The sequence below is a fragment of the Neodiprion fabricii genome, chromosome 1, assembly GCF_021155785.1.
Source record: "Neodiprion fabricii isolate iyNeoFabr1 chromosome 1, iyNeoFabr1.1, whole genome shotgun sequence".
Taxonomy (NCBI): Eukaryota; Metazoa; Arthropoda; class Insecta; order Hymenoptera; family Diprionidae; genus Neodiprion; species Neodiprion fabricii.
In genome coordinates this window covers 10,287,638-10,310,273 of record NC_060239.1, presented here as the reverse complement: position 1 = coordinate 10,310,273, position 22,636 = coordinate 10,287,638, and the positions used below count along the sequence as shown (strand labels likewise).

Below are 22,636 nucleotides of genomic sequence, written 5' to 3'. Positions count from 1 at the left end.
GCGCTTCATTGATCCTCGATCCTGGTGAGGAAATTTTGAAAAAGTCTGGCTGGCGTGATCGGAAACGTACGAGGACCTAAAACACTCCCTTTTTTGAATCTGGACCCAACCCAACGAAAGCCTCTGGCGCCTGTGGAATGCCAGTGTCACTGTGTTTGACCACCGCTACAGCGGCAACATTCCGTTGGAAGTGCAGTGACTCTCATTCGACTCGATCTCTCATGGATAAAGAAGAAGAGGCGGGTGAAACGATCGCCGAAGATCGAGAGGTCGGGAGGAAGTGAGAAAGAGTGATGAAGGTTGCTCGGTCCCAGTCTTCAATGGGTTCTCCGAGAGTTTTTCACCTGGCAGATGATATCGGCAGAGAAGTTCCGTCAAAGGACAACTCTGTCATATATTTTAATACAAAACTGTGAACCATCCTGCTCGCGGAAAAAATTCCGTCAGATCGTACAACGGCTTGCGTCTTATCTGCAACACGTGTGGTATTGTAATATAAATATTACAACGTTTTGAAAAGGAACCGATCTCAATACGGTAAATTCCTTGTGTAATGCAAACGCGAGGGGATATTTCAGACGCAAGACTTTCCAAGCTTCGTGTCCTCTCTTCTAACTCATTGTCCCCGCGACTCAGCCGGGATCTCTCGCTCTTCGCTCTCTTACAACTCGCAGAAAACTTTTGTACCTTGGCCGGTCGCTACCGCTTTGTGATTCTCGATTCGGGTTCATTGTGGATTTTCCTCCCACAGTACTTTCATTGTTATACGTCAAGGCACAGTTGGAAAACGGAAATTTAATACACACCGCGGAACGGAGGTGGGCGCACAATAAAATTTCATCCCCTTTCTTTATTAGGTACCAACGCCTCTCTCTCTCCTTTCTTTCTTTTTTCTCACTTTTTTTTCACCTCTTTTCCTTGCTTTGTTTGTCCACTCCTCCTCGTCCCAAGTTCGAAACCTCACTCGAGGACAACCAGGGCAAACTCTGACCCGCAGAATACAAACTTCACATGGACATTGGAGGACTAATTTAACGGATAACTACTTCACAAGATCTGCGAGTCCGGTTGATCCCTCGACATCGGGATCTTCCACGTCCCCTCACTCAGAGACCAAGTCGGAACACCGCGAAATCGGTGAACGGAGGATGAGGATGTCGGTCGTCAAGGCCGTTAGACAACCTCGAGACTTCTACGTTTTGATAAAATCGAAGTGACGGTACGGGCCCAAACTTACAACGTGCGTGCCCATTTACGAATATGGCAAAAACAGCACTTCGACCCCTGCAAGCATATCTCGACGCCGTTTCAGGGTTGAACCGGATGGCCAAAGACTTCGAGGTCTCTCGACTGAATCGTGGAAAGGACGAGCAACATATTCCTGGACTGTTTTCACTGCCGTTTCTCTAAATAAACCATGTCCGTTCAGCCGCGCTTGGAAAGTCGAAATTCCCAGCTTCGTTGGAAAAAAGATAATGTATCAATAGCTGTCGAGAACGAGTTTTACCGAGGGTAATTTATTCGGGTGTATATCTCCAAGCTGAGACACTCTGTCTTCCAGAGAACTTGGACATGTCGTTGCAAGTAAAGCGGAAGATTTCTAGGTCCGGTATCGATGATATCTCTGAAACCATTTGGGTCAGTCCGACGAGGTTCTCGACGAAATTCAACAGCCCCAACGGTCTTCTTAGTCTTGAGAAAAAACTTTTCGAGAACTGTTAAGAATATTGCAACTTAGAATGGAAAGGACAGCGTCGAATGATTCCAATTTCGTAGTCGTATGCGTATATTTTTGGCGCTTGCTTCGAAGTAGGTTTCGGAGTTATTGTATCGCATTATGCGAATCTCTCGGTCGTTTCCTATTGCCTCCCAGTCTGAGAGCACCGTTCAGTCCCCGAGGATAAAGGAGAATCTGGGGCTTTTCGGGTGGTGCTGGATCGCGGAGGAGAGAAGGAGCGGCGTTATTTGGGCAAGGAAAGGCGGTGGTGAATGAATGCACGGACAGGGGTGGAAAGTGGAGTCGGTTTGTAATTCATATTAGCGCCTGAGAGGAGACAAAGCAATCAGGTGGACAGAAGCGAAAGTGAAGGAGAGCCTAGGCGAGGCTTTACCTTCCCCGTCGAATTAAACTTACAGATCTTGGCAAGGGCGAGAAGATAGTGCTCGCCTTAAAAGTGGTTGTGAGCCAGATAAAGAAAAGACGGGTATAAAGGAAGGAAGGAGGGGAAAGGAGGATGAAAATGGAACGTGGGATGAAATGAAAGGAAAATATTGTATTTTTTACGAGACTCTCTTAAATCTCACCAGGGTAACTTCTCTTCTTGAGCTTATACCGAGATCAGAGTTTCTTCAAAGAATTCTGTCCACGAGACACAAAAGAGTTCAGTTTCTTTATTACAACCGAGTTTAACAATGGTTTGCTCGTAACGCGAAATGAAAGAGGCAAAAATGAAAAAAAATAAAAAAATAACAACGAGTATGCAAATTCCAATTGCAATTAATAATTTCCCCCTCGCTCATCCCGCTGGGACTTTCCTCGTTACTCTTAGGTTTACTTTACCGGTGAGTACGAAATAATATCGCTCGAAAAATTCTTCCTCTCCATGGTCTCAGGCATCGCGAGAAATACGACAGTCGTTCCCCTCAATTCGCAGCTCCTCGTCGTTCCACAGAGACCGACATTTTCTCCTTTGCCAGGTGATTCTAAGGCACCTGCATCGCGTGCCTGGCTGTTCAGTGACCGCCGTAAAACGTGACTTCAGTTTTATCACGAAGCAAATCAGTTCGCGGTAACAGTTTGCGGATTTTTAAACCTTGCGAACTCGCAGCCTTTTCGTCGAACCCGACACCCTAACCGACATCACGATTATTGCTTCGGGATGCAACGACAAACTCCAGGGAGAAAAACACTGTGAAAGATCGGTCGCAACAATGGCGTGCTCCTAATTGCAGGTTGGAAAGAAAACGTTTGCTCTCGAGTCTTGACCGACGTTTGCTGTGTGCGACATGCGCACAATATTGTCAGTGTAACTTTACGTGTCCGTGCTCACCTGGAACAAGGATGGAAAACGCACCATTGTCTCACGTAAAAACCGCTCTGGGACCTCGCCGCAATTATCATTTCGATGGAACAAAGACTTCCTTAGTCGTCGTCGACGTCGGCCATCATGGGATGTACCTGGCCATAGGTTTCACCCTCTTTTCCACCCTCACTCGTACAACAATCGCTCTCGACAACAGTTGCCATGTTTTACTACCTCAAACTCTCTTTCTGACTTCGTCGTGTAAACTGTTACACTTTGCAAAAGTAACATTGTACCTACGCAGTTTTTTTTTCTCCTTCCTCGTTCCGTCTCCGTGTATCCTTTCTGCTCTCTCCGCCCCGTTGCACCTCGTTTCATTAATTATGATCACACGGTTGAGAGAAATAACTTTCTGAAATTTTCTCTGGTTGTATATTCGTCGTATGAAATAACGTTCAACCGATCGAAAGCGTGAAAGACTCGGGCTGATATTCTACGCAATCCGCTTCTTCGTACATCTGAGTCCATAAAAAATCATTTCGCTATGACAAGTCCCTCTTGCCGCAGTTTTCCATCATAAATTCGGTATAATTAGCAGGCGTTACAGTATATCGAGTAGCTACTATATTCAGTCTCAGGAAACTCAGGAAACCAGTCATTCTTTGACACCAAAGACAAGGTGTGCAATAGGGGAAAAAACAAAAAAAACAAAAAAAAAAAAAAATAACGCCTGAGGTTTTCGCGATTTCAAAAATTCAGTATTCGGGATGAGATTCACTAGTTGATTGGGTGGGGGTAAGAAATCAGAAAAACCAGATATCAGAATTGCCAGAATTCCGAATTTAATAAACTCGAATAACAAATATGAGAGAACAGATACTATCAGGAATTTTAACTCCCGAATGGTGCCCAATAAAAAGCTGCAGCTTACCTGAAATGTATTTAGTAGACGGCAATGTTATCCGAACCCACTTACTTCGGAAAACGTTAATTCCAGAATTCAGATATGCAGAATTTAATAATGTATAGAGTCAATATTCGGGAGAATGAATTTGTAGAGAGTTTCATATTCTCAAATGTCGAAATATTATAAAGATGAAGTTAGAACTTCGTTGTCTAGAAACGGCGGAAAACAGATGTCTCCAGAATGTGGAAGGGTCATTGTTCAGAATCGTACAATTCAGAAAGATCAGTATTCCGAAAGTAACCGTATAGATGGCTTACCACCAGAATTTCACATTCCGAGTCTATCCAGCTAATCTATTTTGACTTGTAAAATGTTTTATATACGGAATCAAACAAATTCTGCAATATTTTTATCTCAATAAAAGATTGAATACGACTTTTGGTATCATGAACTTATATTTCTTGGCTTCTAATATGACATGAGTTACTGACTCTTCAGATATATTGGAATTCTTCATTCTGACGATTTTGATATACCGCAATTCTATATTTCGAGCCTTCTATGAGATTACAACTCGGAGTTCTAATCATTCCGTTTCTTGATCTTTCGCATTTATGAATTCGAATAGATGAAAATTCTACTTTACGATCCATCCGACGGTAATTTATTTGCGTTTGCGAGCAATCGCATTTGCCTCATTCCGCTGACGGCCTTTCGTAATTTTCACCAGTTGTGCATTTCAAATTCTATAACTTCAAATTTCGATACTTTTACATTCTATTTCCATTATTTCTGGCTTAATAAAGCTTTACCACTTTGTTCTTTCGTGATCGTGAGTTTTCGATATATACATGTTCGGAATACCGACCATTCTGATTTTGGCTTTTTCTGATTTTTTATCCGCACCCGAGTTGATTGTCACCCGCATCGGAGTTCGGTAGCAGACAAAATGCTCACTCCAACCGAGGGCGAACACAGTGCTGGACCACCGCAACGGTCAACTAGTACAGTTGTTTACGACACGAAATCCGGCACATACCGTCTCTAAAAACGGTCGGGGCTTTTCGGCGTCGCGTTGCGGGCTGGTCGCCGTTCGCCCAAAGAAACGCACCGAGATCACGCCTCGGTTAGATTTATATTAGTTGGTGTAACATTCGTCGAGGACCGCTCGCTTTTGTTTCGCTCCCGGGGTCCTTTGTTGCCCCCCAACAGTTCCGACGACTTTTTTCTAAAGGGGCAGAAAATTTGTGTCGCCTATCGCCATTCCTCCACCTTCCCTTTCCTGCTTTCAACTCTTTGTCGCCAACCTTAATTCGCAATCCTTACTCCGACGTTTCGACTTTCTTGCCTCCGTGGAATCTCCTAAACGCCTGCGATCGCCTCTTCGCCAATTTTTCCAGGCCCGCTGTTGTACTCGTACCCGATTCCTCGCCCTGAAACGCAGCGGGGTGACTTTCGAAATATTCAAAACACATCCAGCCACGACAGTGGAAACCTTTATTTTATATATCGATTATATTTCCGGATATTCGATGCATTCGTGAAACAAATTACTTACAACAGAATCCCAACCGAGGGAAATTTACCGTCGTACTTACTATGTGCTACACAACTGGTTTCATTTCTTGTTTTTTTTTTTTTTTTTTTTACAATAATCGCAACGTACAATTCTCGGTACTAAATGAAAATAATTCTTGCAGCTCTAAACGGGAAATCTGGTACGACTTACCATTACTTTTGATTATGGTTACTCTTACTGTATATTCTTCTAACTGTTGCGATGGTTCGATGTCGATGCAACAATTATTTGTTTATTTAACTGAGGAAATTTTACAAACCTTAGCAAGTAGACTTGATGTTGCGATAATCAGAAAATGTAATATAGACAATTATAATTACACTAAATAGTTACGTTATAAACCACATTCTCGTGCGATTCTAACGATATTTAAATGTTCGTTGCGACCTTATCCATTATACCAGATTTTTGTAGTAACTGAACATTATAAAGCTATTCAATCATCGAATCCAGCCGAAAATATTGTATACCTTGGCTATTGACTGAGCGAATTGGAAAAAAGCGTGTCGCAGTTTTGAGGAGAGTGAAATGGATGACCAAGTCAGTCAAATGAAGGGATTTTTATTTCGACGACCGAATAAGACAGGAGAATTCGAACATTGCTTTGCGTATTCCAACGTATTTCCGAGCCTGAAATATGGGAGACTTGGCGATCCGTTTCTCGAGCTGATCCCTCGACGCTGCAGCCTTTTTCGCGTCTCGGTTTCATGCAGCGGGGAGAAGGAACGACGTGTACATGCGATAACGTTTTTTTCCGGGAGAGTACAGGAGTGGCACGTTCGTTTTACATGCAAATTGGACAGAGTGTTAGCGGAGAGCTGAGAGCCGATTCGAATTGATCGATGTAGCGGCACCCCGTTGTACGCGAGGTTGGTGTGTCTCCGTGCAATCGCGGTAATTGTTACGTTGAGCCCCGCGCGTGAGCTTTCGTGAGCCGCAGAGCTTTTTCGAGTAGGAGGAGTTAAAAAGGCGGAAACAAACGTTGCGTTTCCAGACGCAAGCCTCCCCTCCTCATTTTGCCTTTATGAAGATATAAACGGCCTAGCGTGCACTGTGCATAATTATTAGATCAAACTTTAGCGTTACGTGTTGACTAGATTTTGACGCAGCTCACGATCGCTACGTCAGATGTTAGCCCTCCGCTACATGCGAGGGTTACGCGGCTGCTTTCGAAAATTATTCTTCCATCGTACGGCTTCCCCGACGCTTCCTCCGAACGCGAGAATTTTTAAGCTTGACACTCTTGTATCTTGCTTTCAGCTCGGTTATACAGTAGCTGCAACACTCCGTTTTTGTCTCTGCGAGACTAGAGTGGTCGACACGACGGGGATTCACTTGTTGAAATCGCGAACCACTTTGGAAAGTAGTAACTTCAAAATCGCTTGAAATCACTTGAAATCGTTTAAAATCGTATGAGGTCCCTTGAAATCGTTTGATATCGCATGAAATTGCATGAAATCGCAAACCACTTTGGAAAGTAATCACTTTAAAATTGCTGGGAATCACTTGAAATCAGTTTAATTCGTTTAAAATCGTATGAGATCGCATGAAATTGCATGAAATCGCATGGTTTTTCACTTGTTGAAATCACAAACGACTTTGGAAATTAGTCACTTTAAAGTCGCCTGAATTTACTTAAAATCGCTTGAAATGGCTTGAAATCATTGAAATCATTTGCCACCCGATCCATGTGTGAATGAACCCCTTCGGGTTGAGAATAACGAGGTTCCGGCCGCGATTGAAACAGACAGAATCCAACAGCTAGATTTCATGCTTGTATGATTAGCTACTCAGAGTGAATCCGTTAAATTTTTTCAAAATGTATTAATTTCACGGTATTGTCTTGCCTTGAACGACACGCAGAGTGTTCACATCCAAGCGCGAAAATCGAGAAATCAACCCTTTCATGCAAGACAATTTAAGGCGATGACAGCATAAACGCCGTGGCGTGCAATGGGATACGGCTAACTATTGGATGAAACTTTTACGCTGTGGGTTAACTAGATTTTGACGAGCTTACGCTCGCAGTGTTCCGAGGCTTCAGGTCAAAATCCTGGTAAATTGTTCAATTAGCGGTGTCAGCGGAATTTCCCAACCGCTGATGCATCTTAGAACAATTAATCGCCCAGCTGCGGATCAATCAGTTTCAACTGTGCATTAGGATTCTGAATATTATTTAACGTTCCTGTTTTCTTCAATGTCTGTATCGCTCTATGTTCAATTCACTGGAATAAAAATTGAACGAAACCAAGCGGCTTCCGTGAACAGTTCTGAAATCGAACGACGCGACGCTGTAAAAATGCATCTGCTCAATGCAGCTGTCGTTTGACATTTTTAATGAAATTCCCTCGATCCTGAGCACAGACGATCAGTCAAAGGATGGTTATACTGTCAAAAGAGACACAGTTGATGAAACCAAGTTTCTAAAACTTGGCCCAAGGTTAATGAAGTTTATTTTGATTCGAAGCATTACACATCTCTCAACACCTTGACTGTATGCGACACACATAAGGTGAGTGTCCCAGTTATTTACCTTTTTTCATTGCATCTGTTTGATACTTAGTTTTCAAATTACCAAAAATTAAATTTCTAGCGTCTAACCCTGTAGCAATTGGTTTTGGTTATCGAGAAATTCACAATTTGTGCCGTCAATTTGTAATTTTGAAAAATGTAAGGTTTAATAATTGGGTCTAACGTGTCAATAAGTGGTACCCTTACCTTATGTGTAAAAAAAAGTCATGACACATATTTGGGCATTTGAAGGAAAACAAGTTTCTACTACATCGATCTAACTGTTGTTTGGTTATTCATAGTTCTTGAGACCGCTGAATCCGAATCTGAAATCAGATTTCAACACTTCAAAATGGCGGATGCAAATTCGAAAAGTAGTTGGATTTCGACAGACATTTGTATCTTCGGAATTTTGTCCTCGCGAATTTCGAATTCGAGACCTGATTTGAAGGATTTGAATCTCGGTTCCATTCTGACGGATCAAAATGTAGCAAACCGTTAATGGCAAAATATTATCCATAATAAAACATGTGAAAGAAATTTTTTTTCGTTTTATATCCCGCTCTCTGCCGAACCCAAAGTCACAAATCAAGGACGTGGTGCTTGTTGACTCCGATTTTGTATTTTTTTGTACCATTTGTATTTTTGAATTTTTTCTTGTACTTCTCGTATTTAAAATGATTTTTTTATATCACAATTTGTCTATAATTATTATTATTTTTTTTTATTACCGTATACACGCAACATAAAATGGTTACTTTTGACAAAATCAAACTATTTTTTGAATTTGCATTGCCACCGTGTTGAATCCACCATTTTGAATTTTGGAAATCTGATCTCACATTTGAATGCACCAACCTCAATAACCGCGTTACTGAAATCATACGGTGAATCTATCAGAATTTTTCTCTGACACAAAAGTGGCACGAAAGTTTCACTTACGCCACACTTCTAAAGGGTTGAGGTAGTCAATAAAAACGTGGATGGCTAAACACGTAAAGTTAAATGTGATAAGTCAGAAAAAAATTTTCATCGACATATAACCGTCAATTATTAGACGCCGAGTGATTAAATGCAACGAAAAATTAGTTTTTCACAAGAGTACCTGTCGAACGACGCAAGATATCTTGCATACAATCGAAATCTTGATCCACACAGGCACCCTGAAATCATAAAAATATAACTATAACTGATCTTCACACGTTTAGCTAGCAATGTATCAATTTCCACAATTTCCCAACAGTCAATTTATTCAGCGATTAGAATTAAATCCCTTAAATTCTTCTACCGGTCTGAACCTATCAACACGAATTTCTCGCGTGTAGAAATTAGCAAGACTTTTCTTCATCCCTGCGAGTCGTATCGTGAAAAGCAACCCGGAATGTCCTCGACCCAGCACGACACGGGATAGCACGATGAGTAAAACGTGACGCTGACGAATCGTCGAGTAAATCACAGTTCTCGTTTTAACGCCGTGAAAGAATAAGGTTGAGAACCGGCGATGGGATACAGTTAGTCAGACCGAAGTCCCCTGCAACTGTCCCAAGACGAGAGAAGCGAGGCCTCCGTAGGAGCCTCAGCAGCTGACGCAGAGGTACCATGGTCCCAGGTACGACGACGTCAGGCCCCATGCATCAGCCATCGAGGCCCGTGAGGCCCCCTTCAGGCCCATGCAGAGCGTAGTCCAGGCGGCGCGACACCGGCGGCGGTCGTACGACCAGTTCAATTTCAGTTTGCAGCCGCGAGTGCCTCGTCTCCCCCTCCCCCTCCCCCTCCTCCTCCTCCGCCTCCCCCGCCCCTTCCCTATCGGCACTCCCCCTCCCTTGACGTCGCCGTCGCGGCGCTTGCCCTCAGTACTACGCCGGACGTCGCAGCGTGAGCAGGTGCCGTCTTAAAAGCTCCGCAGAGGTTCGCGCGCTGTACGTTTTTTATTTTTTTTTCCCCCTCCCCGTGAAAAAGACGGAGAAAAAATAACCAGGCCGCTACCGTGATCCGGTTTTACAACCCTTTTTCACCCCTCGTGATCGGCAATTTTGGTTCTTTTATCTCAGGTGTCGAGATTCTTTGTTTCGTTACTTGTACGTTATACATTCCTGACTCGCTAAAAGCGTTTTTGTACGTTGCAAGGATTGTGCTCCGCTTGCGCGGAGGGAAAAATTCACCGGTAACAGTGTCGGATGTGTTTTTCAGGACTTTTCAATCCCCCACCTTCCTATTTTAAAAGGCTGCAATAGTGACCGTGGTTTCTGTTCATAGTGAAACTGGTATTTTTTTAGTGACTCGTGCTACTTTCGCCCTGTGGCCTCGAAGGCACTTACGAGTAGAGTTCTCACGCGAATTATATACGGATCCACTTCCTGGTACCGGTCAATCACAGGGATAAACGATCAGACGCGTGGCTGGTTCATCGCCGTAGAGAAAACTACCGATTTGGCAGTCTGACAGGGATCCCTCCTGATCCTGAGGCGAGAGGAAGTATCCTGAAAAAAATTGGTAAACAGAAAACAGCGGTTCCCGATCTACGGACATTCCGAAACTACGGTCGTTGAAAATTTCCTACAGTGGAGAAAAATACAGCTGCGAAGATATCGCCATTCGACCACACACTCTGTGATAAAATTGTGATAACACATGCCGGACATTCATTGGTTCGTATTTAAAGCTTATCGCTAACTCTTTCACCTCGGAGAACGTGAATCGAATGCATACATGTGTCCACGATGTGATAGGAAAGTTTCGAGATCATCGCCGTACAGACAATCGCTGCAAAGGGGATAAATCAAAGAAATTGAGAGGAGCTTAACGAGTAGTATGGTCGGCGTCACGTGACAACGTCGATCTTGAAACGTGTCGTTTAAGTTCGTGCCTATGCCAATTACTCGTTTACTTAACTGTGCTTCGCTTAGCTCACTCATCGCGCACACGACACTCAAAGTCTCCTGGCTGCATGAACCGAGACACGTGGCGAATCTCGAACAGCTGTTAAAACCCTGATTTCGTAACATGCCGGAGTTAGTAACGTTACTGTGACGAGTCATGTTGAGGGAGAACTGTTATTTCGCGATTCTAGATTATCTGGAATTCAGCAAACCGTAACTAAATGAGACACACTTGTATTTTAAAATCTAGGTTTCTTCAAAGACATTGGAAAGTTGAAAATTGTGAATTTCATTGCTTCGTTTTGTTACGATAACGCTAACAACTTTAATCTTGTGATTTTGTCACGTGTCGTTATTCCAACGCTACGTTTTCGCGACTTTTACTTTTACCATATTGATAACGCGAAAAATTTTAAACCAGTTAAAATCCAGCGTTATCGCATCGTTGTCGCAGTGATAATTGCAGTCTGGAATCGAGTGGATCTTTTATTTGTGGCCCTGCTTATGAATGTAATCTCAAAATTGCAAATGAATTTTCATTCCGTTGTCTCGTGCCGCGAATTTTGCGGTCTGGTTGAGAATTTGCCGAATCGTGAGGTTGAAGTTAATTACGTTGCTACGCTGACATATGTTTGGGAAAAAATCTTTACATGATTTGAGGTTCAGGTAACAAAAATGTATCGAGTAATTTAAAAAGCAATGGAATCATTGATAGTTTGTGGAATCTGAAGAAAATTGCATATAAAGATAATTAGAAATAAATTAAAGCAACAGGGAACTTTCTTCATACTTCGAGATTTTAATAATTATTTAACAATTGTACAGAAGGTCAAATTTTTTGACAGATTCTTAGCAAAGCAAAGCAGCCATTCTCAAACTTGGTTTCTACCACATTCGATAAATAAATTTTTTCCCGCAGATCACTTAAGTTTAATTTTTAACCTATTTCATTAAATTTTATATTCATAACAGTGGCCTTTTAGATTTCACAAAAAAAAAAAAACATTATATATTCTTAAGAAAAAGAAACTAAGCAACTAATCGTCCAAAAATTTACTATGAATTTTTTACTGAAAATTTATCCACAGTTAAACAGAGCTACTGTTTTCTCTGATTTGAATATATTCATATATTCAATTTTCAAGTAAACAAAAAATGTGTATCTTGCTAAATTGAGCTCTGCCCGCATCATAAACAGCTGCCGAATTTTGTTCAGCAGTTTTTGTTTCTTCTATCGACACGAGTTTTTTTTTATGGAAAAACCGTGCGATTACAATTTGGACATACGGAAGACACGAACCTTGAACTAATTGATTTCTCCCAGGCTAATTGTTTCTATTTATTATATAACAAAACGTGTAATCTCTTTCACTGCCCAATTCCGGGTTAAACTAAACTCAATATTTTTTTTAACGATAATTTTAGTTTCATGTTACGCCATTTATGCTGGCTTGTTTTGATCTTATCAATTTTTCTGCGTCTGATTAAGTGGGCGGAAAATCGAGGGTAAGCCTTTCAGTAGTTACATCGCGTGTGATAAATCACTGTAAAACTGTCTCTTTGGGATTCATGTCACACACACCGAGTCTCTGAAACTTGATAAATCCACCCTTCGATTACTTTGAGAAACTTTATTCCCCCATGAGTCGATTCGTCGGTACTGTTTCACCCATCGGCGACTCGCCAGTGTTCAAAACTTCATTCGGACGAAGACAGTGAAGTTTTTCATTACCTTCACTTTTGTCTGCTAGTCTAACTTTCTCAGCACTTTAATTCTTGAGCTGAATCTTGTTTCATTTGAGAATATTATTTTGCTACATTACCCCACGATATAAGGTCACCAACAAGTGTGTTGATTCAGCTTGCCTTCTTTTTCGTATCTCGTTTCTCTGGCCATAAACACGTGACGTTGTTCTCGGTTTATCGCTGGCTACTTTCGTGCTATGAATATCGTACATTCAAGTGTGCTGTGGAATTGACACACTTATATATTAATGATCACATCGCGCTGTGGCGAGTTGCTTTTGTGTGACGTTTACGAGTGCATATTAGCGCACATACGAGATACGAAAATTATAAATGGGGATCGGTTCACCGAACCTGAAATAAAGTGCAACCGGGTCTTCGGTCGACAGTGGAAAATTCCTCACGCAATTCGTTTGACACATGTAGCCGTTGGAAGTTGAACTCTGTACGTTGGATCGAAGATAAAAGTTTATGCAATGTATGATTCGTTACGACATTCGGGCCAGAAACCCTAAAACTGTTAATTTCGATGTTCTATTTCATCCCAGCGATGTAGACGTTCCCGATTTCGAGGGTAAAAAAAAAATAACTATGTTAGCGACTGCAAAAATCAGGCTTCAATTCCCATAATGCATTGTCTGTACGGTGTTGCCATTTTGAACAATGATCGTAAAAAGCTGATTTGATCCGATTATCATTTTCCTGCCGATGATAACTTTGCGATACTCAAGTGTGCATGCACGTCGATTTTTATCCCATAAAACCGCGATGCGAATTGTCGAAACTCGAAATCCGCAAGGTCGATCGATTGTTTGAAAATTTTTATGTACTGAAAACAGACGAAAAATTCAACGCATGTTGATCCAAAACGGATCGATGAAACTGTGATTTAACACGTCATGCACACTTGACTGTTACATACATATTATAATGATGTTTCATCGAATTACGAATGAATGTTAGAAACCAATTTGGGTCCATTTTAATGCCACAATTTCGTTGAACCTAATACCTGCTCGTTACCTTATCTTCTACTACCGAGTTCATTATCGTCGTTATTCACGTGACCCTTTTCACTTCTAATCTCGATGCGTCGCCATAGATGAAATGCTTGGAAGTGATTAAAAATAAAAACATACCTACGATTTTTTGTTTACGGTATTTCACCGACACTGTTGTCGCAAACAAATTTTTGAGCGGAAATCGCGAACTACATTTTGTTGAAATATCGCGATGAGTTATATAAATAAGCGCGTGAAACTTGTCTCAGTAATTTTCATTCAACTTTCATGTGAAATATTTTCAACCATTCAAAAACGTACGATTTGCGATGCCGTCGTCAGAGCGTTAATTCGAACGATAAATTATAGAACCGTAGGTATGTACGTATGATCCCAGAATTTCGTCTGGAAAAATATTGAATTCCACGATCTGACTTCGTCGAACAGCGTCGCAGAGTTGATTACACAGTTGAAATAACCGTCGTGTCGATGTAGCCATAAGGTACGTTAATCGAAACGGCCTACTTTATCGAACTTTGTACGACGACGGAATTATACGTAATCATACAATATCGGTGAAACGTTGACTGTCCATCAATCAAGCCAGTGACGTGTCAGGAAACTGCAATATCTACATACACATACGTACTTTTACCCTCTTATTCGAAGCTGGCTTTATGTATAAATTCATATCGCCATCCACTCGTGACTTTGCAGCAGCTGCACTTCCTATGCGTGTAATCGCGTGCAGCGAGAACATTGCACCGCGTTTCTTCTCCGCACGATGAAGGAAAGTAGCCCCGAAGTTGAGAGGCTCTTTTTGTTACGTTCTGAAAATGTAGCTTAATAATTGCAGTATCCTCCAGAATAACTAGGAATAGAGTGCAACCCGTAATTCAAGTGAATGGGTGGTGAGATAAAGAAAACTAGTTGAAGAAATCACTGATCTAACGGATGCCGATAAAAAATTACTGACATTGTCATTGAATGCGGGTCGTTTAACACGCTGTGATCGACCTGTTTATTGCTTTTATTATGCACTCAAGGAGACGCTGACGACGCTGGTTCGAAATTGAATCGTTCATTTTTGAAACCCGATTCCGAAGGCTTAAAACGAGAATATCGTTGTACCGACGCGCTATCGGAGTAGGATGAATAAACGGAGTGAAAGACGCGTGGTAAAAGAATCGAGGTACCAAGAAAAACGCGGGTAATTCAAAATCGAGATTCAAGCTGCCATGCAGCGCGTAATTTCCGAGGACTTTGACGGGATATCGATTCGGGCAGCGAACGCTATCGCAGTATACCGGCGAAGAAGAAGAAGAAAAAGAGGAAGGAGAAGGAGAAAGGGCCGATAACGCTTATCCGCTTATCTAATTTTCGGGTTATGGTAAAGCTAACGCGAGCCTCGTGCCTGGACTCGGAAAAGAGCCACGCGAGCTTCGGCTGCTGCTTCAGGCTGTAACGCCGAACCGAAGTCGTTCGTTCTCCAGGAAGTGACAGCCCCATGCCCGGTTACTGCGTCGTTATCTTGAGAAAAATTTCTCCCTTGGCTTGAAGATAAAATTCGTATTTTTTCCTACCTTCTTTCCCCCTCCGTTTCGTTTAGTTTAGCTTCGTTTCGTTTGGTTTCGTTTCGTTTCGTTTCGTTTCCAAGTCACAATCTCAACGCTAAGATCCAGTGGCTCAGAATCAATAACCGAATTCAATTCTGATAAGGTTTATCAGAGAATCGAGCTCGTAATCGGTATGGGGAAAAATATTGAAAGGCATCGATTTTTTCTTGCAATAGTTCAGTGACCGATAATATGAGATGATTCTGGATTTAAAGTTGGAGAAGGAAAAACGGTTTGCGCGAATTTATTTGCGTCAATGATAGCGTACATGAGCGAAATACCATTCCTGCTATCTAGTAGAAATGAATTCGAGCAAATTCTAATTGCGCAAGCTAAGATATCTATCATTTGAGGAAGGTTTCATAATTAGAACTTTCGAAATAATCAAATTCTGGTATTCTCATCGTCCGATTCTCTTTTTCGGCTCATATATTCACCGCAGAGATCTTCAGAAATCGCCCGAATGCTAATTTTACGAACAGTTGTTCACAAAGCACGAAATCGAAGTTAAGGTCGCGCGATGTCAGATTGGTCCGCAACAGCACATGCGCTGAGTACGGAAAATACCATTTTCAACTCCTAGGACTGAGAATTGATCTTTTCAGTACTCCGCACATGCGCATTCGCAGACTCCTTGAACCGTAACAGAAACTGATACTTTGTGTACGGAAATACGCGTGGAAAAATGCGTAAAACATGCTCGCGTTGCACGAAAATGTTTTCTTTTCTTTTTGTTTTTTCCATGTGAGACGGACATCCTTTCAACCTCGCAATCCGACACAATATTTACTTCCGTCTTGCCGCTTCGATATTATTTCTTCCTGGTTATTTCGTTTGAACATTGTTTCAATAACCAAATATTTATTCATCTGACGCATCATTTACGCAGCTGACGCGTCGGACGCTTTCTCACATTCTTATTCTTTTTCTCTACCCGCGCATCCAGCGATTATTATTACGCCGATTTCGCGTATCCGATGCACAACGAATCGATTCGAACAATTTAACCAATTCGAACTTGTGGTAGCTGGGATTTTTGTTATTCTGTGTTGCTTTTATCCCCATTCTGATGGGCTTGGATTTCGATACCGTCCGCACGATTTTCGATACCGTATTGACGTCAGCAGAACGAGATTTATTCGAGGTGCGCCCGATGGCATTGTGCTGACTTAGCTAAATACGAATACAAATACCTACCGATTTTTGTCTCCTTTCTATACTCGCGTAGTCCAACGGACGTCGATACGCAACGATACTTCCTATTTCACCTAGATTCCGGCTGCAGCATCTATTATTTCCGTAATTACAGTTCACATTGAAAGAACACATTTTGGATTTTCAATGTCGGTGTCGACTAATTATTTTGACTCCCCTCCACAAGTGTAGATTTGAAAGATTCTATTTTTACCAATTCGACAAGTTACTTCCGAATATTAAAAAAGTAATCGTTATTATACGTTTTCATTTATAATTAGTTGAAGAATGGGGGATAAGAAAAACCGTCAGTACTGCGATCGTAATCACGATTCTTTTTACAACTTAAATTATTACTCTGAAAATAATCTAAAGAGAAATATTCGGCGAGATACAAGGTTTTATTTATTTCGTATCGATGCAGCAGGATATATAGATTTGGAAGTTGGAGTCTTTCTCAAAGCTCCGAAGATGACGTCTTGGCAGCTTCTTGATCGCGGACACTTTGGAAGTAATCGCGTAAGGCGAACTGCGCAGCTTGTACGAAACGCGTATATACATATGGTAGATATATATATATATATATATATAATATAATACGCCTCTTTTATGAAAGCGTCGTTTCATGCAAATCAAAGAGGCCTCTTTTGCCCCCGGCCGATTTATGGTTATTCTACCAAACGGACGCTAGCAATCTATAACGCCCTGACGCCCCTGAATTCTTCCGGCCGACTCCCTGACAGTGTTTTTTATCTCTTGTTTTTTCTCAATTTCTTTTCTTTTTTCCCCGTCCTCCTCCTCCTCCTCATCCCTTTTCTTTTTTTTCACATTTTCTTTTTACTTCCTCCTTTTCTCTCAAACCCCAGGGACTGCAACATAGCAAATCATATTTACGACCCTTACGATTGTGCGATAAACGCTTTTAAGATGTACGATTTAACCGATTTTATATCGCTCGATGTATATTTCCATTAATTGCACTTTCTTGTTCTCGACTGGTTGTATGTCCTGTGCCCGAAATCACTTCGACAGGATTTTGAAAAATCTTAACTTGATCCCGATATTATCAGCTTCGCTTTGAAAAAATAAAAAAATTAATACTTTTTCTTTTGATTAAAAATACCGTCGGCTCTGAGCGAAAAAATTCCAGTTAAAGGTCCAAAATTTTACTAGAAAATAATTTAGCACCCTAAAGGTAATAATTTCCTGTGAAATATCAACAAATCACAAGATTTGTCTCGATTCGATTCAAGTCATGCGCGTTACGAATGTTTTTGACGCTTTGTTGCAATCTGCATTAGGTATAATTTGAAGAAAAAAATTGTCCAAACTGTTTTTTAGCATCATCTTCATCTCGATTTTTTATTTTTTTTTATTTCTCTCGCAATTTCGCTAACTCATATATCCATGGAGACGGGTAATTTTTGCTGATAGGGGCAAGAGGGGAAGAGAATGTCTTCTTCGTGCATAACGTATAACACTCTTTTTGCTGGTCCAGCGAATCTTTTTTATTATATATCTCGAGACGGTATAACGTTGATTTTTATCACAATATTTCACTTTTATTATGTTCTCCCCTAATTCGCCACCGCCACGGACATTGAGATTATACCGCGATCCTCTATACAGTGGCCCGTTTCTCGGCTGTTGAGCCGTCCGAAGAACAAAACTGATAAGCCTTCGAATGACGTAGAAATCTTTTATTCATGGTGCGTTCGACAGTCGACGTCGCGTCTCGTCTCGTCTCGTCTCGTAGACGCCGTGAGGGGTGTATAAGTCTGAATTTAGTCTGGTAACGCGATCCACAAAATACTGTCCCTCCTTCTCGTCATTCTCCTTTTCTCTCGAACGAATCCTCGGCTTGACTCGATATCCAAATGACGTTGGCATTTCCTTTCTCGCAAGCTTCCTGATTAATTATTCAATTTTATCACATTGTCCAGAAAAGAGAGGCGAGCACCGCTGTGTTGTATGCAACATTGAAAAGAGAGAATAAAAATCTCGCTCCACGTGTCGGTATGGATAATTTTTTATTATACGTACTGGTTTACTTATCAAATTTATTTGATTTTTATGTTTTTTTTTTTTTCTTTTTTTCTGTCTTTGTCTTTGTTCTCTCGCGTCTCCTGTTTCTTTGGATGCAACATTATCCGTCGGATGCAGATTTCGTGAAAACACACGGTTTTGTTTTCTATCCCTAATTCATTCAGCCTCCCCCGTGTTGTTCGTCGTTACTTACTCGAGATGACGTAGAGGACTGAAAATTCACCCGAAACAAGGGTGAATTCGATTTACATGAGAATTGGCTTGCAAGCAATTTTTTGATCGCCGAGTTCAAAGTCCCTTCCGTGAAATTACTAAATCATCGCAGCGGGCTGGTGTGATGAAAAATGAAAAATAAAAAATAAAAAAGAATGAGAAATTAAATACCTATCTTTACTCGATCCAGCATCGTAATACTCAAATTATAATTGCTGGGTAGTATCGGCAAGAAAATAATACAAAAATAATTTAACTCGCGTTTGAAATGATTATTTATTTAAAAGAGTTTTCAATTTCAATATCTCACGGTTCAAATCAATGACTCAATAGTGCCAACAGATTTTGCTGTCTAATGTATAAAAATAATTCAATCACATCTATGAGGCTAGTTTTCTCGACTTAGAGATTAAGGTAGACGTCTAACGATAAGTACAAAAATTAATCTCACAAATCGAGAAACACGCAGAACAATTTTGCTCCATAAATAGAGCGTTCTTTCGTGCAATGGTTCTTCGAAACATTGTTACATAAATAAGTGTTGATAATATGAATAGAAAATCAATGCGAAATCGTGTATGAAAGAGAATGATTTTTTTACTTACAGTTTAAAAATTCCGACTACGTGTAATTTTTTTTTTTTTTTTCTCTTTTGTTTTCTTATTTTACCTTCAAACAAAACGACGATATTAAAAGAAGCATTTTTCTTCTCTCGTTTTTGTTTCCTGTAATAATTAGTAGGTAATAATTATAAAGTCATTTCATAGCATGTCAGATATAATAATTTCCAATGAGTGGAGATTATATTCTATTACTTTTTTTTAGAAATATGAGAGTCCGTGCAGCGAAAATCGAGAGTAGACAGAGACCGTATAACAACGCGGTAACATATAAGAGCAGGATTAACGATCATCTTCGAGACGAGTGTTGCGACGAAAATGAAGATAAGAAAGTTTGCAAAGCCATTACCCTTTCTTCAATGCCCTACCCCTGAAACGTTTCTCATTCGAACTAGTTGATGGCTAGAACGAACGAACGAACGAACGAACGAACAAACCAACCAACGAACTCACGTTGTATATATTCTAACATTTTGCTTTCATTCCGCGACTCGCGATTGCCTTTCGAAAAGTTTGCCACTTGAATTTTCGTTTTGTTCCGAACGAAGAGGGCTGCACCCTGCATAGTCAATTGCAGCCCCGTCATCCTTTCTTCCTACTTTTTTTCGTACGTCTACCTCGTGTAACAATTTTAACACGATACGCGATACTGCGGATAAACTATCGTCGATTTACTTCTCTAGACTTTCCGTGTGCGGATTTGACAGAAAAGCTTCTTTCAAATTGAATTAGAAAAAAAAAATAAATAAAAATGCGTAGATTTCTGCAGAAATTTGTCGATTTTATGCAAATCGACTATAAGAAATTGAATTTTATCGTTCAATAGTCGTACAAGGAAATTAATTTGTCTGATTTAACGCAGGCGTGTGGTATATGAACTAATTCTGAGTAAACGTTGGTTTTGTGTCTCGTGTGTGTGTGTGTGTAAGGGGAGGTTTAATTCTCGTAGAAACGATTCGAGGGGGCGGAAACAACGCACGCGGTCTCGTGAAAAGCTGCAATCAAACTTTAAAAGCTTTTTAAGTAGCGAGTAATTCTTACGCGTGAAAACACAGTGACGTATGTGCGCGTTATTCGCATAAAAGGTAAGAGTACACCGGGTGGTTCGATAAAATAATCGCTTCCGTCCTCTGACTGAAAATTGCGAAATACCAAAAATCGAGTTTCACACTGTCGGTGTTTTGCGGCAGCGTTTCTTGGGGAAATAAGAAAGATGAGTATAACGAGGATTTCAGAATGTTTATAAGCTGCTCCGAGCTGAATGTAAATAATTAATACGTTAACTTAAGTCATTAACGCGTAATTGCTGAGCCAGCGACGAGCTCGCTGCTCTCCCTTACAGCCACACCTGCTGCTCGCTAAACGGGTGTATGGCTACTATAAAACCTAAAACCAAGCTAGAGAGAGGGAGAGAGAGAGAGAGAGAGAGAGAACTTATACGCCTCACCCACATTCCATGAACCCTCTCAACCCGCCAAAAATCAACACTTAACCGTGTGACTGTTTCATAGATTCATGCCTGTGTAAGAGAGGTTCATCTAGAACCGTGGATATCTTTTTGGAAACTTGCGGTAACGGTGATGATCAAAAATGCAGAATCGTTCTAACGAACTATGTAATCATTTCTTGGAAAATAATTCGTGGAAAAGTTTGAGCCTCGGTTGAAATTAATTTTGAATCACTCGTATTTTAACAACTTAATTGTTGGTTATATATCTCGTACTATTCCTTTTCATCGTCAGAGTTTCGTTGTCGACTCATTAAAACTGAGGAAAAAACTCGGGCAGATTATAAACCAAACTAACTGTTCTGTTCATAGCAATCTTGTGTGATTTGCAATTGTTTATAAAAAAATAATTCAAACAAGTAGGCGAATTTTATCTCAAGGATAATTGACCGTTTATTTTTATAATAACATGAAATTGTCCCGAAGCAACGACGCAAACTGCGTACACTCGGTATACTTTCTTATCTCTGTTATCCTTGTTTCGTTTATATCAGTATTATATCGGTGTTCCTTTAGCTCGGAATTCTTTACCGCATCGCGTTCGTAAAGCACGCAAAGCTTTGTACGAGAGAAAAGGGATAAAATACAAAAAAGGGTAAAAAGTAAAAACGCTTTTTGCTGAAAGACATAAGAGGCATTGCCGGGTTTTTACCTCACCTGCCTTACATTGCGATAAAGAAATTATGCAGCACGAGGTTGAACCCAAGGTTGCGTCTTGAAGAAGGATCCGGCAATAAACGTACGTTTGGTAATAATTTCTGACCGAGCACGTAACCACATTTCAATGTTTTACGTGGCTTTTCCTCCTTTCACGAAACCCAAAAACGGCTGCCGTGACCTTTCAATTATCATTTTTCCCCTTTTCCAACCTTTCCGCTTCTCTCCCTTCTTTCACAATTCTCCGGCAGTGAAATTATTCAGTTCACGTCGTTCCCCGATCTTCGCGACGTACGTACATCTCGTTTTCCTACCGTCGCGTCGTCCTCGATCACATTTTTTTTACTTTCACCCAACGATATCGGAGCTATTTTACTCTTCAATACATTTTAATGAATTCGACAGACGCTGCCATCTTTGATTGGAATATATATTCGAATAAATTTCGATTTTCAAGTGCACTGCGTGTGATAGTAAAAGCATTTTATTGAATCTACGTCGATGCGTAAAATTTGCACACAATAAAAGGGTGGAAATAGCAAATTTAAAAAATAAATAACTGAACACTCGACAAGCTAAAGTATGAAATTGTTAAAGTAAATGTAAAAAATTGTGGAAAGATATAATTAGACACGTTTGGCTAATTTCCATATCTTTACTTTTAGATTTTTCGACTTTCTACATTTTGGAATTCGATAAATCAGGTATTCGGATCATTAAAAATTCGATATCCCAATTCTTCTGTGGTATACAGACAGTCCATTTTTAAACCTCCAAGTTTTTCATCGAGAGAGTTATATGTGTAATAATTTAAAGATTAAACGGGTACGTTTGAAGTCTAAAAAATATCAGTCGCCAAATTCTATCCAACTATGTCTAAGATAACAAGACGACTTATTCGAACCGCCTATCTCTCGAAAAATCCCAGGCAAAATTTACATCGCAGATTTATTATCTTTAAAATTTGTTGTATATTTTCCGGTATCGTGAAATTTATTGATCGATACTCTGATTGGATTTGAAAGGAATATCGCCGCTCCGTCTATTCGTGACTACGGACTCGTTGATGACCGCCGGTTACAGTTGGAGAGAAAATTGTATCCGCAGCGCACAGAGAACCGACATTGAATTTTGCAC

General features: G+C 40.6%; 1 protein-coding gene across 3 annotated transcripts in view; it reads left to right on the top strand.

The window, feature by feature from the left end:
* The window catches only part of LOC124186851 (mannosyl-oligosaccharide 1,2-alpha-mannosidase IA), a 271,893-nt gene that overhangs the window by 208,540 nt on the left and 40,717 nt on the right, over window positions 1-22,636 (top strand). Inside the window, exon 1 of one of the 3 annotated variants that reach the window (XM_046578908.1) lies at window positions 9,940-10,668. The exons of the other annotated variants lie outside the window; for them this stretch is intronic. The gene's annotated coding sequence lies outside the window, so the exon portion shown is untranslated. Of the gene's footprint in view, window positions 1-9,939; window positions 10,669-22,636 lie in introns of those variants that run through there. 3 annotated transcript variants of the gene reach the window in all.